This window comes from Enhydra lutris, unplaced genomic scaffold, assembly GCF_002288905.1.
Source record: "Enhydra lutris kenyoni isolate GAN:26980312 unplaced genomic scaffold, ASM228890v2 scaffoldscaffold103, whole genome shotgun sequence".
Taxonomy (NCBI): Eukaryota; Metazoa; Chordata; class Mammalia; order Carnivora; family Mustelidae; genus Enhydra; species Enhydra lutris.
This window is the reverse complement of record NW_019154187.1, coordinates 893,454-911,847: the sequence shown is the minus strand read 5'-3', so window position 1 is coordinate 911,847 and position 18,394 is coordinate 893,454. Positions and strand designations below refer to the sequence as shown.

At 34.9% G+C, this 18,394-nt stretch overlaps 1 pseudogene; it reads right to left on the bottom strand.

Annotated features, from left to right (window-relative positions):
• Positions 1–323: 323 nt before the first annotated feature.
• Positions 324–1,264, bottom strand: LOC111139377 (annotated as a pseudogene).
• Positions 1,265–18,394: the final 17,130 nt, after the last annotated feature.

The following is an 18,394-nucleotide window of genomic DNA, read 5'->3' as shown; positions in this document are numbered from 1 at the left end:
TACTAGAACTTGTATGTATAATGAAAACTTCATTTAGACAGTTTCCATTTTCATTTTTGCATGACTAAGAATCATTTTCATAGAGAACATATTAGCAAAAAATGATTGCATTTGAAGCTTATGAAAAGAATAAAATGAAAACAAGGCCAAAAAAAGGCTCATAATTATGGATACTTGCAGAACAATTTTGTCTATACATGAGTGATTTTCTTTTTTTTCTGATTTTAGTCCTTCCACTCTAAGCATAAAATAATATTTTAGTTACTGTATACACTGATGAATGGACTTATAATCAATATTGGGTACATATGTGAAAAATGTGTCTACATTTTAACAAAGCAGACTACCTGAATCACTCTTCTCAGGGCCCCCATCACTTCCTTGTTTCTCAGGCTGTAGATGATGGTGTTGAGCATTGGGGTCGGAATCATGTAGAAGATAGCCAGGACCTTGTCGTCTGTTGGAGATTGGAAGGATCTTGGGTGTAGATAAGTGTAAGCAAAGGGTGCATAGTAGAAAGTCACCACAGTGAGGTGGGTGCTGCAGGTAGAATAGGCCTTCTTCCTCCCTTCTGTTGACTGCATGCGGCAGATGGCATGGAGCACCCAGCTATAGGAACATGCAATGCCAGTGAAAGGAAACACAAGGAGAAATGTGGTGCTCACAAACACTGTGTACTCATAGACCCGGGTGTCCACACAGGCCAGAGTCAACATGGTCGGAACATTACAAAAGAAATGGTTGAGGGCTCTGGATCTACAATAAGGGATATATATAGTGTGTATATAGTGTGGGCACAGGAGTTGACTAAGCCCAATATCCAAGATCCTGTTATCAACAGCACACATACTCTTTTACTCATTCAAATGGAAGAGTGGAGAGGAGAGCAAATAGCCACATAACGGTCATAGGCCATAGAGGCCAATAGTAATCCTTCTCCACCAGCTAAAGCCATGAAGAAGAAACTCTGAAGTCCACACCCAATGAATGAAATAGACTTGTTTCCAGAGAGATAATCAGATGCCATCTTGGGGACAATGGTGGAGATGTAGTTTAGATCAATGAGAGAGAAATGACTGAGTAAGAAATACATGGGTGTGTGGAGATGGGTGTCTAGGAAGATGAGGAGAATCATAGACAGGTTGCCAAACATAGCAGTTAGAAAAATAAGAATGATGACAATAAAGAGGAATAGGCCAACTCTTGTTGGTGGGAACAACCCCAATAGGACGAAATCAGCTCATATTTGAGTATAATTTTCCATGGAGCATTGATAGAATTTTCCAAAAAAGAGACAGGAAAGTAAGTTAAGGATGGAACAAGAGGATCTTTTGAATTTATAATTTTAGTCTGACTGAATTGTTGAAAATCTTACAACTCATATGAATAAGTGAAGTTTCCTATTTTTAGAAAAACAAAACAAAAACAAAAACAATTTATTTTTTGAACCACAAATTAAAATAAGAATGCAAAAATTAGTAGCCTATATCTTTTCTAAGAATTCTTTGGAGTTATTTTAAAAAATCTCTCTCTCTATTTCTCTCTCTCTCTCTCTCTCTCTCTCACTATATGTGTGTGTGTGTGTGTGTGTGTGTATACATGTACATATGTATATCAATATATATTAAGAATTCATTAGGATAAGTATGCCTTACTTATGTACATGATTACAGTATTGCCAAATCAGAGGTTTACTCAAAATATTTGAATAGAAAATAAATTTAAATACATACTTTATATATTTATTTTAAGAATAATTTAGGATATAAAACATGATAAAATAATTTAAGAATAAGTTAAGAATATTTATGGCCCATAAAGGATCATTTTCTTTCGTATCTATGAATTAATTCTAAAGCTAATTCTAAATTCTAAAGCTCTAGCAACCTATCAGCTTCTGTTAAGAAGCAATATTTCCTTCTTGAATCGTCTTTTCACAGTAGCGTCTAGTCAAACATCCTTGAAATCAGGTAAAATTATTTCTTTCATCTGTTCTGAAATCATGAATGAATCTTTTTTTTTTTTAATGTTCAGGTAGCCACTCTATAGTACCTCATTAGTTTTTGATGTAGTGTTCAATGATTCATTAGTTGCATATGATACCCATGAATGAATCCTTATTGTCAAGGACTATTTATACAAAATAATTCTCTTCTGACTTCACAACCAGTTTCTGAATGATACAGTTCAAGGATAATCTTCAACTAATTATCTAAACACCATACTCATGGTAGGTTTCACAAATCTGCCAGAGTTCTTCAAGATAGCATTTGTTTTATGTCTCTCTCTTTTTCTAATAATTAAATGATACACACTACTTTATGGTACTTTGTCTTACTCATTTTTTCATTTATTTTCTTAAATTTTTTGTTTAAATTCTAGTTATTAATGTACAGTGTAATATTAGTCTCAGGTGTATAGTTTAGTGATTCAACTCATCCACAGAACATCCTGTGCTCCTCATAACATGTGCACTATTAATCCCCACCCCCTATTTCATCCATTGCCCCATCCACCTCCAGTCTGGTAACTACCCTGTTTTTCCTTATAATTAAGAACTTCTTCTTGGTTTGCCTCCCTCTGTATCTTTTTTTGGTCCTATAATCATTTCTTTTGGTTTTTAAGTTCCACATATAAGTGAAATATTTTATTTAAAATTATAATTGAGATCAGTGTGTGAATTTAATCACATATGTTTGTCATTTCTCTATCTTAAAAAACAAATATCATAATGATAAGGAGTATATATAAGTCAAAATAGAACAGGTGCCAAACGTCCCAATGAGAGAGAAAATATTTCAGGACCATTTGATTTTAGATAAAGGAATGATCAGTCACTTAAGTGGAAAAAAAAGGAAATAACATCCTGAGCTCTCTTGGAGGTGGAAGAAGAAATTCTCCATTGACATCATAAGTGAACAAGTTCCACACAGTCTGTAGTATCTTAGTCTTAAATACTATCCTAGATCCAAATGATACCGTGCTTTTAGGGGGTCTCCAACACAAAACAAGAATATGTATACGTATGTGCACACACAGGGAGACATATTCACACTCTCAATCATACACAAAAAATATGAGTAAAAATGTGAAAATGCAGAAAGAATTCTCTAGTAGGTTTCATATGCTCAGAAAAGCTTCTGCACAGCAAAGGAAATAGTCAATGAAACAAAGAGGCAACCCACAGAATGTGAGAAGAAATGTGTAAATGACACTACAAACTAAGGGCTGATATCCAAGATATATGAAGAATTCTTCAAACTCAACACTCAAAAAACAGATAATCACATGAAAAAATGGGCCAAAGACATGAACAGACATTTCTGCAACGAAGACATACAAATGGCTAACAGACACATGAAAAAATGTTCATCATCATTAGACATCAGGGTGATTCAAATCAAAGCCACATTGAGATACCACCTTACACCACTTAGAATGGTCAGAATTAACAAGACAGTAAATAACATTTGTTGGAGAGGAAGTGGAGAAAGGGGAAAACTCTTACACTGTTGGTGAGAATGCAAGTTGGTGCAGTCACCTTGGAAAACAGTGTGGAGATTCCTTAGGAAATTAAAAACAGACCTAACCTATGACCCTGTAATTGCACTACTTTGGGTTAAATACCCCAAATATACAGATATAATGACAAGAAGGGCCATCTTTACACTAATGTTCATAGCAGCAATGGCAACAATTACCAAATGGGAAAGAGCCAAGATGCCCATCAACAGATGAATGGATAAAGAAGATATGGTCCATACATGCAATGGAATATTATGCCTCCATCAGAAGGATGAATACCCAGCTTTTGTATCATCATGGACAGGACTGGAGGAGATTGTGCTGAGTGAAGTAAGTCAAGCAGGAAAAGTCAATTATCATATGGTTTCACTTACTTGTGGAGCATAAGGAATAACATGGAAGACATTAGGAGAAGAAAGGAAAAGTGAATTGGGGGATATCAGAGGGGGAGACAAACCATGAGAGACTGCTAACCCTGAGAAACAAACTGAAGGTTTTGGAATAGAGGGGGATGGGGTTTAGGTGAGCCTGGTGGTGGGTATTAAGGAGGGGACGTATGCATGGAGCACTGGGTGTGGTGTATAAAAAATGAATCTTGGAAAACTGAAAAAAAAATTTAAAAGAAAGAAAGAAATATGGGGGCCAAAGTATGAAATATTATTAATTCACAATATAAATACCATTAGATAAATAAAGGTATAAGTCAGATAAAATGAAGGGTTCTTGCCAAATATGTGTGTGTGTATGTATATATATTTAAATATGTTTATATGATAAAAAATTAAGTCAAAATTTAAAAACATAATGAAGAAAAAAGTGTACCAGAGTTTTAAAAGAAGCAACAAAACTTGAAAGATTGTCATTTTGAGAAGATAGAACTCAAGAATTAATATTTATTTATGCTCATTGTCATTTTAAAAATACATAAACAAGGGCACCTGGGTGGCTCAGTGGATTATGCCTCTGCCTTAGGCTCAGGTCATGATCTCAGGGTCCTGGGATGAAGCCCCACATCAGGCTCTCTGCTCAGCAGGGAGTCTGCTTCCCCCTATCTCTCTACCTGCCTTTCTGCCTATTAGTGCTGTCTGTTGAATAAATAAAGAAAAATCTTAAAAAATACATAAGCCAAAATAATTACGTAATTATTATTATCAAAAGAAAATGTTTTTCTAAAGTATATATATATGGACCACCATATTTAAACATCATAAACAGAATACAGAAAAAACATGAAAAATATTTTATTGCAAGATGTGTTCTTTTTTTTTAAAGATTTTATTTACTTATTTGAGTTAGCAAGAAAGAGAGCATGAGAGAGAGAAAGCATGAGAGGGGGAGGATCAGAGGGAGGAACAGACACCCACTTAGCAGGGAGCACAATGGGGGACTCAATCCTGGGGCTCAGGATCATGACCTGAGCCAAAGGCATTTGCTCAACCGACTGAGTCCCACAGGCACCCCACAAGATATTTTCTTGACAATTATGAATGTCTTCTTGAAACTATTTTCTAAAAATGCTCAAAATTGCCTATAAACACATGGTTCTAAATATATCTTGACAGAGATAATAGTAACAATGATGAGAAATAAATAACAAGGAAATAGTATTCTATAAATAGAAATGGTAACTAAAGTATCAGCGTTTTTTTTTCCCCAAAATATTTATTTATTTACTAAAGAGAGCACACAAGCATTCAGGGAGAGGGGTAGAGAATGCCAAGCAACTCTACGCTGATCACAGAGACCCACATGAAGCTTGATCTCACAACTGGGAAATGAGGAACTGAGCTGAAATCAAGTCAATACTTAACTTACTGAGCCACTAAAGTATCCCTAAATTATCAGGTTTTACAACAACTTATATTTTTGGTGTCTTAGCAATATACACTAGGTGAAAAATACCATTAACCTTGCCATTAATGGGAGGTAAAGAAATGGGCAGAAGACATGAACAGACAATTCTCAAAAGAAAACATATGAGTGGCTAACAGACACATGAAGAAAAGGTTAAACATCACTAGCCATCAGGGAAATACAAATCAAAACCACAATGAGATACAACATTATGCCAGTTAGAGAGGCTAAGATTAAGAAGACAGGAAACAACAAGTGTTGGCAAGGATGTTGAGAAGGAAAGGCTCTTACACTGTTATGGGAATGCAAGGTGGTACAGTTTCTCTGAAAAACAGTATGGAGTTTCTTCAGGATGGTAAAAACAGAGCGAATTTATGACCCAGCAATTGCCCTACTGTGTATTTACTCCAAAGATACAGATGTAGTGAAAAGAAGGGGCACATGCACCCCAATGTTCATAGCAGCAAGGTCCACAATAGCCAAACTGTGGAAGGAGCTGAGATACCTTTCAACAAATGAAGGGATAAAAAAGATGCTGTCCATATATTCAATAGAATATCATTCAGCCGTCAGAAATGATGAATACCTCCCATTTACATTGATATGGATAGAACTAGAGGGCATTATACAGAGTGAAGTAAGTCAATCAGAGAAACACAATTATCATATGGTTCCACTCATACGTGGAACAAAAAGAATGGGCCAGAGGACAATAGGGGTGTGGTGGTGGAAACTGTATGGGAAAAAAATCAGAGAAACAAATCATATCAGATTTTTCACTCTGGGAAACAAACTGAGGGTTGCAAAAGGGGAGTTGGGTAGAGGGGTGGCCATTAAGGTGATGGCATTAAGGAGGGCATGTGATGTGATGAGCTCTCTGTTATATTGAACTGATAAGCTATTGAACATTGTATCAAAAACCAATGATGTACTGTACCTTGGATAATTGAATTTAAATAAAAATATGGGATGTAAATATTCTGAAACGATGAAAAAAGGAAAAAAATGTGTCAGAGATAATTATATGTGCTGGAGGAATTTCTCCATCCTCCTTGGCTGGAGCGATGAGTCAAAAGATGTTATTTAGAATTTACTAAAGATAAACATATGAGTGGAAAATATGTGTAAATAGAAAAAAAAGTGGTAAAATAATATGAAATGTTTTCCTTGAAAATCAGAAGGGCTGGGTAATGGGACCCTTGTTTTACTTTATGGGTTGTTGACATCGTGTTCTTACATTACTTGAATAAAATTAAACTGATATAAAACATACTGAAAGTATAACCAGAACAATTAGGCAAACAAACAAACAAAAAACAAAACAAAACAAAACAAATTGGAAATAGGGAAGTAAAGTTATCTTGGTTCACAAACATGATCTTATGTGTAGAAAATTCTAAAGTGTCTACAAAAATATATTAGAAAAAGTAAACAAATTTAGTAGAATTTCAAGATACAAAACCATTTGTTGGGGTGCCTGGGTGGCTCAGTGCATTAAGAGTCTGCCTTCAGCTTGGGTCATGATCTCAGGGTCCTGGGATTGAGCCCCTCATGAGGCTCTCTTTTGAGCAGGGATCCTGCTTCTCCCTCTCTCTCTGCCTGCCTCTCTTTCTGCTTGTGATCTCTCTCTATATCAAATAAATAAATAAATAAATAATCTTAAAAACACAATTTGTTTACACAAAATCTCTTCTATACATAAAATAATGTATAATCATAATATTTTTTAATTGTATGTTGCTGGAGGGGTGGTGGGTGGGGGGAATGGGATAACTTGGTGATGGGTATTAAAGAGACCATGTGATGTTATGAGCACTGGGTGTTCTATGTAACTGATGAAATCATTATACTCTACATCAGAAACTAACGATGTCCTATAAGTTGACTAATAGAATTTAAATTAAAAAATATAAGTTGCATTTACAATACAATCCAAAACAATAAAATACTTAGTATATTGTATAGATGGAAATTTCTGTGATTTGTCCTGCATAAGCAACCACCCAGATCTACAGGTACACAGGCAGGCTAAAGAATCTTGTGTGTGAGACTCACATTGCATAAGTGACTTTGGGAGACTGATTAGTTCACATTAGCGGGCCTCCAGGTCAGAAGTGGCCCTTCTGGTCTGGATGACAAGAGCTATAAATCTTGCCTAGCGTGCCCTCTGGCTCCAGGCTGTTGTGGCCCCCTGGATGGAATCCACGAGGGGAGGAAAACATACAGAGCCCAGGCTCCTTGAAGATGTAAAGACATGATGACAAAGGAATGCAGCTCTCTCCAAACTGCACATAGGCAAACAAATGTTTACCTTCAGACTCCCTCATTTTCCTTATAAATACAGCTGTTATGGTGATGTTCAACTGGAAATCTTACCTAAGGGGAGGACACTCTGCCTAGGACTCTCAATCCAGACACCAGCCTGGCTGTCTCCACCAGGCTTCCCCAGCTGATGAAGTTGGATGTTGTAAGCACCGGATCTGATGTAACTGTGTTTTATTATCCTTTACTGCTTACTATTGCCTTCATCTATGTGCAGATTTCCCTTTTCTACTTTCTGTTTCTATTAGATTTTTATAAAATCAATATAGTGTTTTTCCTCTTCAAAACAGAGTAGGGGTGCCATGAATCTTTTATTAACACACTTACGAATAAACTTAAGAAGTGGGAGAAATTTGTGCACTGAAAATCACAAAACATTGCTGAAAGAAGTTGAAGAAAAGACAAATAAATGAAGATAAACAGCCTGTGTTCATTCACCACTGAACTTAATATTGTCAAGATATTAATGCTACCATAAACAAACTGTATATTCAATGAAATGCCTATAATAATCTCAAATGAGGATTTTGCAGAAATAAAAAATAGATCCTAGAATTAATATAAAATCTCAACTTACCCTGAATAGCCAAAACAATCATGAAATAATTAGAGAACTCACTCTTTCTGATAAAAATCTTACTAAATTAACTATGATAATAAAAACAGTGTAGTATTGCCATCAACATGGATACAAACTAATAAAATAGGTATATCAGAATAAACACTTCACATATATGGTCAAGTGATTTTCTCAAGAGTTATCAAACCATTCAGTGGGATTGTCTTTTCAAAAAATTTTACAGAGAAACCTGGATATCCACATGAAAATAATGAAATCAAACCATGACCTTACACTATACACAAAAATTAATTTAAATTGATCAAATTGCTAAATATAGAGATAAAACTACAAACTTCTAGAACAAAGCATATAAGGGAAAAGTTTCACAAAACTTTCCAAAAGTTCAAAAGTTTCAAATTGGATTTAACTATGCTTTCCTGGATATGACACCATGTTTGGAAGTCCGAGATTATTGTACAAAACCTACAACAGGAAACTGAATGTGTGCAGGGCATTTAATGTTTAAATAATGTGTTGCCTTTGACAAACTGCAAAGAAAAAGGTGGGAAGGCATTTTTTTATAGGTACCATTCAGATTTAATGTATCACATATTAGACCATTTTCAATAGGATAAAATTTATATTGATAATATAATTGTTGACAAATAAAAGATATAATATTTGAAATTACCAATAAAATAATGATCACTCTTACCACACATGTATTTTATATAAAAATAAATATACATGATGAGGTTCACATTGATGTAGTTAGTATTATTCACCTCTAAAAGAAAAAAATCAGCACAGGATATAAATAGTGAATGGCACATCAAATCTGTTATTTGATGCCATGCATTACTCATGTTGCTCTGTTCTGATATGCTATCATGATATTTTATTTAAAAAAAAACCTGAATATGACAGGGAAATATATTCAACTGTTGAATATGAGCCTTGAATATATCAAGGCCCAAGGTAAAGAAGGTATTTTTTTTCCTTAGGTAAAAATAAATCCAAGTAAGATTAAGAGTTACTTATGGTTTGTCTCCCTCCCAATCCCATCTTGTTTCATTTATTCTTCTCCTACCCCCTTAACCCCCCATATTGCATCTCCACTTCCTCATATCAGGGAGATCATATGATAGTTGTCTTTCTCCGATTGACTTATTTCGCTAAGCATTATACCCTCTAGTTCCATCCACGTTGTCACAAATGGCAAGATTTCATTTCTTTGGATGGCTGCATAGTATTCCATTGCGTATATATACCACATCTTCTTTATCCATTCATCTGTTGATGGACATCTAGGTTCTTTCCATAGCTTGGCTATTGTAGACATTGCTGCTGTAAACTTTCGGGTGCACGTGCCCCTTCGGATCACTACGTTTGTATCTTTAGGGTAAATACCCAGCAGTGCAATTGCTGGGTCATAGGGTAGTTCTATTTTCAACATTTTGAGGAACCTCCCTGCTGTTTTCCAGAGTGGTTGCACCAGCTTGCATTCCCGCCAACAGTGTAGGAGGGTTCCCCTTTCTCCACATCCTCGCCAGCATCTGTCATTTCCTGACTTGTTAATTTTAGCCATTCTGACTGGTGTGAGGTGATATCTCATTGTGGTTTTGATTTGTATTTCCCTGATGCTGAGTGATATGGAGCACTTTTTCATGAGTCTGATGGCCATCTGGATTTCTTCTTTGCAGAAATGTCTGTTCATGTCTTCTGCCCATTTCTCGATTGGATTATTTGTTCTTTGGGTGTGGAGTTTGCTAAGTTCTTTATAGATTTTGGACACTAGCCCTTTATCTGATATGTCGTTTGCAAATATCTTCTCGCATTCTGTCAGTTGTCTTTTGGTTTTGTTAACTGTTTCCTTTGCTGTGCAAAAGCTTTTGATCTTGATAAAATCCCAATAGTTCATTTTTGCCCTTGCTTCCCTTGCCTTTGGCGATGTTCCTAGGAAGATGTTGCTGTGGCTGAGGTCGAAGTGGTTGCTGCCTGTGTTCTCCTCAAGGATTTTGATGGATTCCTTTCTCTTTCTCACATTGAGGTCCTTCATCCATTTTGAGTCTATTTTCGTGTGTGGTGTAAGGAAATGGTCCAATTTCATTTTTCTGCATGTGGCTGTCCAATTTTCCCAACACCATTTATTGAAGAGGCTGTCTTTTTTCCATTGGACATTCTTTCCTGCTTTGTCAAAGTTTAGTTGACCATAGAGTAGAGAGTCTATTTCTGGGCTCTCTATTCTGTTCCATTGATCTATGTGTCTGTTTTTGTGCCAGTACCATGCTGTCTTGATGATGACAGCTTTGTAATAGAGCTTGAAGTCCGGAATTGTGATGCCACCAACTTTGGCTTTCTTTTTCAATATTGCTTTGGCTATTCGAGGTCTTTTCTGGTTCATATAAATTTTAGGATTATTTGTTCCATTTCTTTGAAAAAAACGGATGGTACTTTGATAGGAATTGCATTAAATGTGTAGATTGCTTTAGGTAGCATAGACGTTTTCATTATATTTGTTCTTCCAGTCCACGAGCATGGAACATTTTTTTCCATTTCTTTGTGTCTTCCTCAAATTCTTTCATGAGTACTTTATAGTTTTCTGAGTAAAGATTCTTTACCTCTTTGGTTAGGTTTATTCCTAGGTGTCTTTTGGTTTTGGGTGCAATTGTAAATATAATTGACTCCTTAATTTCTCTTTCTTCTGCTTTGTTGTTGGTGTAAAGAAATGCAACTGATTTCTTTGCACTGATTTTGTATCCTCACACTTCACTGAATTCCTGTACAAGTTCTAGCAGTTTTGGAGTGGAGTCTTTTGGGTTTTCCACATATAGTATCATATCATCTGCGAAGAGTGATAGTTTGACTTCTTCTTTGCCAATTTGGATGCCTTTAATTTCCTTTTGTTGTTTGATTGCTGAGGCTAGGACTTCTAGTACTATGTTGAATAGCAGTGGTGATAATGGTCATCCCTGCTGTGTTCCCTACTTAGCGGAAAAGCTTTCAGTTTTTCTGCATTGAGAATGATATTTGCAGTGGGTTTTTCATAGATGGCTTTGATAATATTGAGGTATGTGCCCTCTATCCCTACACTTTGAAGTTTTGAAACTGAGCGTTGCTGGGTGAGGGGGTTGGGAGAAGGGGGGTGGGGTTATGGATATTGGGGAGGGTATGTGCTATGGTGAGTGCTGTGAAATGTGTAAACCTGGTGATTCAGAGACCTCTATCCCTGGGGATAAAAATATATTATATATTTATAAAAAAATAAAAAATAAATAAATCCAAGTAACTTATTTTTTTCTCTTTATATTGGTTTTATCAAGTGGGAGAACAACAAATAACCAATACTGAGCCTATTTGCAGGTCATTTTGAATCTCTTTGATTTTTAAATTTTCCCTAAAAACTTGATATCTTGGCATTTACATTTCAGAATATATAGGATGAAAGAAGTAGCAAAAATATTCTGATGATGGTTTCATAGTAAACAGAAAAAAATAAGCCAAGATTAAACAATATTTTAATCTTGATCAAGTCCTACATGAAAAGAAGATAAAGTATGAAAGTAAATATAGGAAGATAAGTTGATAACTGGGATATGTCAGAATATACTCCAGAATTAAATTGCATTTCATCCTGACCTTTATCTCTTGAACTGACATTTCATCAATGAAAAAATTGAGGTGCAGGTATTCTGAGTGACTTTAACTTAAAATTATATACTTGGATAATCATATTTGTAATCTATCAACCTTCAATCTATCTATTATCTAGCTAGCTATCATCTTTCTATCTAAATGCATCCCCTGTCTTATCCCTCAAATATTAAATATTTTGAGGTATGGAATCTGAAATAAATGTGGATCAATATTTTCCACCCCACCCCCACACACAAAAACAAAATTGAAAAAGGAAGATAAATAATAAATTAATGTTATTAAGATAGATATTCTATATAGGTAGTAGAAGGTAAGCAAAAACATCTTTAAAATACAAATAGTATTGTTTTGGGCTTTACAGTTTATTTATTTGGACATATTCTTCTATTTTGTCAGACATCCTGGCTCTGTTGTATTTTTACCTGACCCCATGACACTCGCACAGATTGTCTAATAAAAATGATCTCTCAAAACCTTTAAATAAAATTGAATTTGTGTTCTGTTTCCAATGCAAAGTGTCCATACCTAGGAGATTTTGCTTGCAAAGTCACACCTATATTATTATCTCCTGTGTTATTTATATCATGGATGCCCATATTCTACATAATGAGTAAAATCTTCCAAATGTTGTCAAAGTTCAAAATGAATTACATATTTTCATCTCTTTTTAAAAAAATTTATAAGATTTTATTTATTTATTTAACAGAGAGATAGAGAAAGATCACAAGTAGGCAGAGAGGCAGGCAGAGAGAAAGGAAGGGAAGCAATCTCCCCGCTGAGCAGAAAGCCCCATGTGGGGTTTGATCCCATGTGGGGTTTGATCCACAGGACCCTGAGATCATGACCTGACCTGAAGGCAGAGGCTTAACCCACTGAGCCAGCCAGGCACCCCTGTATTTCCATCTCTTTAAGTCAATATGCATCAGTGTTTTGCAGACCTTTATTCCTATGATTATATTTAGAGTTGAAAATTAAATACTGAGAAAGCCTGATTCATAAAGTTATTCATAAACTTACTTATTTATAAATGTATAGAACTTATGACTTTTAAAACTACTTCTCATTATTAAAAGATAAAGAAAGAAAATCACAGAGTTATGAAATGAGTTATTCAAGTCTGTGCCAGTGACCTAGTGGTAGAGTTGGGAAATGTCCTCTTAACATAGATAATATGGAATTTTCCACTGACACACAGATTTTATGTCCTACACTCTCATGACTACTGATCAAAACTATCCTTGAAGAAAAATCATTCTTGATCACACAAAAAGACTGATCATCTACAAAGGTTTGGAAAGGATGTCGATTTACCTAAGAGCCTCTTGGATTTGGCTTTCCTGGAAGAGGTTCAAGAAATCACACATTAGACTTCAAGAGCCTATAAACACAAGTCACCCTATGAGGTTTCATAAAAAAAATTTGAATTACTTTCTCTTTTCTCAAGATCCCTGTAATAATCCAAAATGCTGGATATTCCACCAGTGACTTTGTTTATTCATCTGGAAGAATGGAAAACCAGTAATCCAGGCTACCAAATTAATTTTCCCAGGAGGACTTTGAATGCATTAGCCACATAAGGTCAACCTTAGCTCTTAAAAATTGCCTGATCATACCTCAATGTGTATGCCTACAATAAGAATGTTTTTCAAAACAAAATTATTAGTTTGCATATCCAGCAATTATGTAAAGTTTACATCATTGTAAAAGGACTTTTATATAATCCAAGGAGCACCCTGTGGGTTCTAAATCAGTGTAAATATCTGCAGAATCCTTTCCTGGATTTCTACATGAGATTTCATTTCCTTTCAAGTGTTTACATAAAAGATTCTACCAAAGAGACAAAGAGTACATAGTTTGCATTACCTTAATGTATTAGGAATTTTAATTATAGTACTTAATATTCAATCTATACTTTCATTAAAAAAACCAAAACACTTCTTAGAGTATAAAGAGATCTGGAACACAAAGTGTAATATTTGTGTGGGTGCATATTTGTGTGGTTTTAATCCATAAAAATCCTTAAAATTCCACAATCAGAATAAGTAGATCAGTGCATAATTAGGTAGGCAGATATTTTGAAAGACAGAAATTAATTAGAATACCTGCCCTTCAGGGGTGCTTGTGTGCCTCAGTTAACATCTGTCTTTGGCTCAGGTCATGATCTCAAGACCCTGGAATTGAGCCCCACTTTGGGCTTCCTGCTCATCAAGAACCATGCTTCTCCCTCTCCCTCTCCCTCTGCCTGCTGCTCCCCCTACTTGTGCTCAGTCTCTCTCTGCCAAATAAATAAATAAATAAATAAATAAATAAATAAGGGCCTATCCTTTAAATTCTGTTGCAATGAGAATGGGTTTATTTTGAGTCATTTTACCAGCGCACTGGAGAAAGTTTAGGTTTAAGGTAGATGTGATTCTAGCTCACCTACTTACAAGAAATGTGAGATTAGGTTGTAGAATTTAATGATTAGAGCCTGTACATTTTATGTAGAAGAGATATAAAGAAACATAGGATATTACAAGTTATTCATAATGAAAATATAGTGAATATTTGACTATAAAATATCACTGATGAATAGCTGTAAATTTTAGCATCTTTATCATTATCATTTTCATCACAATGATTTAAAACTATCATTATTATTGCTTTTTCACTGGAAATGTATTCATGTGTATGAAAAGTAAAAAATAAATAAATGTAAACCTGAAAGCATGAATTTTTAAATTTCACATACTTTGAAAAAAAGGAATACCAAAACAAAACATACAGTTATCTGGATTATTTTCAGAATTTGTCCTTCAAAATTTGCATACACACGCACACACACACACACACACACACACACACCATTAGACTTCTTTTTTCTTATATCTTCACTACATACATATTCCCCATGCTCTCTATAAGTAGAGACCCCACTAAAGGCTTCCATATATCAAGCAGGAAAAGTCAATTATCATATGGTTTCACTTATTTGTGGAGCATAAGAAATAACATGGAGGACATGGGGAGATGGAGAGGAGAAGGGAGTTGAGGGAAATTGGAGGGGGAGATGAACCATGAGAGACTATGGACTCTGAAAAACAATCTGAGGATTTTGAAGGGGCAGGATGTCGGTTAGGTGAGCCTGGTGGGTATTACCTGGTGGGTATTATGGAGGGCATGTATTGCATGGAGCACTGGGTGTGGTGAATAAACAATGAATTCTGTTACACTGAAAAGAATTTAAATAAATAAAAAATTTTTTAAAAAGCTTCTTAAGCTGAAAGTGCATGATGTGAAGAAACAATTACCATTAATTTTTATGAGAAATTGTTTGTCATTACCCAACTCAAAATATAACTACTCGGGGCGCCTGGGTGGCTCACTGGGTTAAGCCTCTGCCTTCGGCTCAGGTCATGATCTCGGGGTCCTGGGATTGAGCCCAGCTTTGGGCTCTCTGCTCAGCAGGGAGCCTGCTTCCTCCCCCCTCTCTCCCTGCCTGCCTCTCTGCCTACTTGTGATCTCTGTCTGTCAAATAAATAAAGAAAATCTTTATTATATATATATATATATATATATATATATATATATATATATATAACTACTCATAGGCTTTTCTAATACCTTAGAACACATCTTGCTGATGGGTGTACAAATTAAATAGCATAAACAGGGGCTCAAACACACAGTCCAAAGCTATACAGAATGGATGTTGAGATTTTTAGTGTAGTTCCTAGAGAAGTGTCTTATCAGTGCCAAGCTCACTGTTCTGTGTGCATGTTACCTTCCTGATCATTTGCTGCCAAACACACACTGAATGTCAATTTCACCATATATATCTATATATAGATATATATATATGAAGTAAAGTTTTTTTTTTCCAATTTCTTTGGGTTAGCATGAACAGTTCTAAAGCAGATCTTTTGTAAAAGCAAAACTTAAACAGAAACTTAAAAAAGTGAAAGATAGGGGCGCCTGGGTGGCTCAGTGGGTTAAAGCCTCTGCCTTCGGCTCAGGTCATGATCCCGGGGTCCTGGGATCGAGCACCACATCAGGATCTCTGCTCGGCAGGGAGCCTGCTTCCCTTACTCTCTCTCTGCCTGCCTCTGCCTGCGTGATCCCTGTCTGTCAAATAAATAAATAAAATCTTAAAAAAAAAAAAGATTGCCATGGGGGCTATGCAAGCACTCTTCTTTTGTAGAAAAAGAAGAAACAAGAAAGGCAATTGTCCTCCACAAACTTATTTAGGATTTGAACGCTTAAGGGTTAGCTTTCTTTAATTATCATCAGAGCACATCCAAAACACACTCTGTTAGGATCCTCATCTCATTTCCCATCCAGAGACCACCTGTTTAAAGCAGCTCCCAAACCATGTTTTATCCTCTATATTACATTCTGTAATTTTCACTGAACAATATTGTAAAAAGTGTAGCCACTTGGTCAACCTCAATCATAATTTCAAATCATCTGTACTTAACCAACTCTCACACAGATTATATCACATATTTCCTAAACTGATCACTTTAAATTTTTGAATAATTTCTATCCAACTGCAACATATAATACCAAAGGAGTTAATGCAATGTGATCAACACCTATATGACCACATCATGCACCTGAATGAAAACATCTTCACTTCTGAAGAAGGTAATTCATGTTACTAAAGTTGAATTTTAATGCTGTAATTTTTAAAATTCCAGAATAGTTTACATACAGAATTAAATTAGTCTTGTGTGTACAGTATAGTGTCTCAACACTTCCATACATCTCCCAGTGCTCATCACGACAAGTGCACTCTTTACAATTAAAATAATATTTTACAACATTCTTGACTATGCTGTTTCCCAGTTTCCAGAAGATGCATCATTGGTCATACATAAAATGAACCCTCCATTCATTAATGAATATTGTTTGTCTTTCAAAATTTTTCTGTAAATGTCTTGGTTCAAGTATTGCCAAAACATCATTCTTATATTTGAAGTATCATTTTAATTTGTATAATATTTCCTATATATTTTATCATGGAGCATCAAAATTATTATTGATTATATTTCAGAATATTGTATAGGTAAGTGGAGGCTTATGTAATACTCATCATAAATCTAGAGCGGTAGTTCATAGACAATATTAGCAGTAGCCTTTATTATAAATTTTACAGTGTTTCAAAATCATTTCACCAGCATTCACACTCAGATTCTCAGAATTGTATAATACATTTTAAGTTTAAAAGAAAACTTAATATATTAAAAAAAATGAACAAGCGTTCATGTCCAATTCATTTCTTTAATTTTTAATAATACATACACTAACAAAGTCATCATCTTATGAACAGTCATTTTATGACTAAATGTCTTTGAATAATTTCCAAACAAGTGTATATATATTACTCTTTCATCTCTACACTTGACATTTTAGATTCTTCTAAGAAAGGCAGGAGCAACAATGATTCTACACTTTCTTTAACTAGAGATTTAATCTATTGTTTTTGCTTTGTTTTGTTTTGTTTGGTTGGGTGGTTTTTTTTTTCTTTTGTATTCACTTGGGAATGTCCACTGAGATTTGGACAATACAGACTAAGTTACTAATAGCCCAAGATAGACCTAAGCCAAAGTTAGGGAAATAATTCAACTAATTTCTTTAGATATTTTCACAGGTGGTTAAGGGTCAATTCAGTGGTTAAAAAGAACAAATATATTTATTCAGTTTGTTCCAATATCAGTGTGTCTCTAAAGTTTTATGTATCATGTATCTAAATATTTTTGTCCAGTAAGTTGACAGTAATTATGTGTATAAATTAGTAAAAATACTAATTATGCATATAAATACTAATTTATATGTGTATAAATACTAATTTATACACATAATTAGTAATTATGTGTATAAATAACATAACAGTAATTATGTGTAAAAATTAGTATAAATACTAATTTATTTCCCAGTTTTGATTATATTGGCCAACAAATTCTAAAAATTCAATGGAATGTGTTAGTTTAATATAAATTCTTAAAATGTCACATATATGAGGACTATCTTTAATTCATTGTAGATATAACATAAATTTTCATTTTTTTCTGTTCTGTTGCAAAAAAGTCATTAAAGTATAAAACAATTTTTATTAAATAAACTAGAGAATGGAAATAATTTTATTACTCCTTTTTAAAATTTTTAAAATTTTTTAATAATTTTATTTTTTTTTCAGCATAATAGTATTTCTTGTTGTTGCACCACACCCAGTGCTCCATGCAATCCATGCCCTCTCCAATACCCACCACCTGGTTTCCCCAACCTCCCACACCCTGCTGCTTCAAACCCCTCAGATTGTTTTTCAGAGTCCATAGTCTCTCATGGTTCACCTCCCCTTCCAATTTCCCCCAACTCTCTTCTCTCTAACTCCCCTTGTCCTCCATGCTATTTGTTAGGCTCCACAAATAAGTGAAACCATATGATAATTGACTCTCTCCTCTTGACCTACCCACCGGCGTCTTCTGCCCCTGT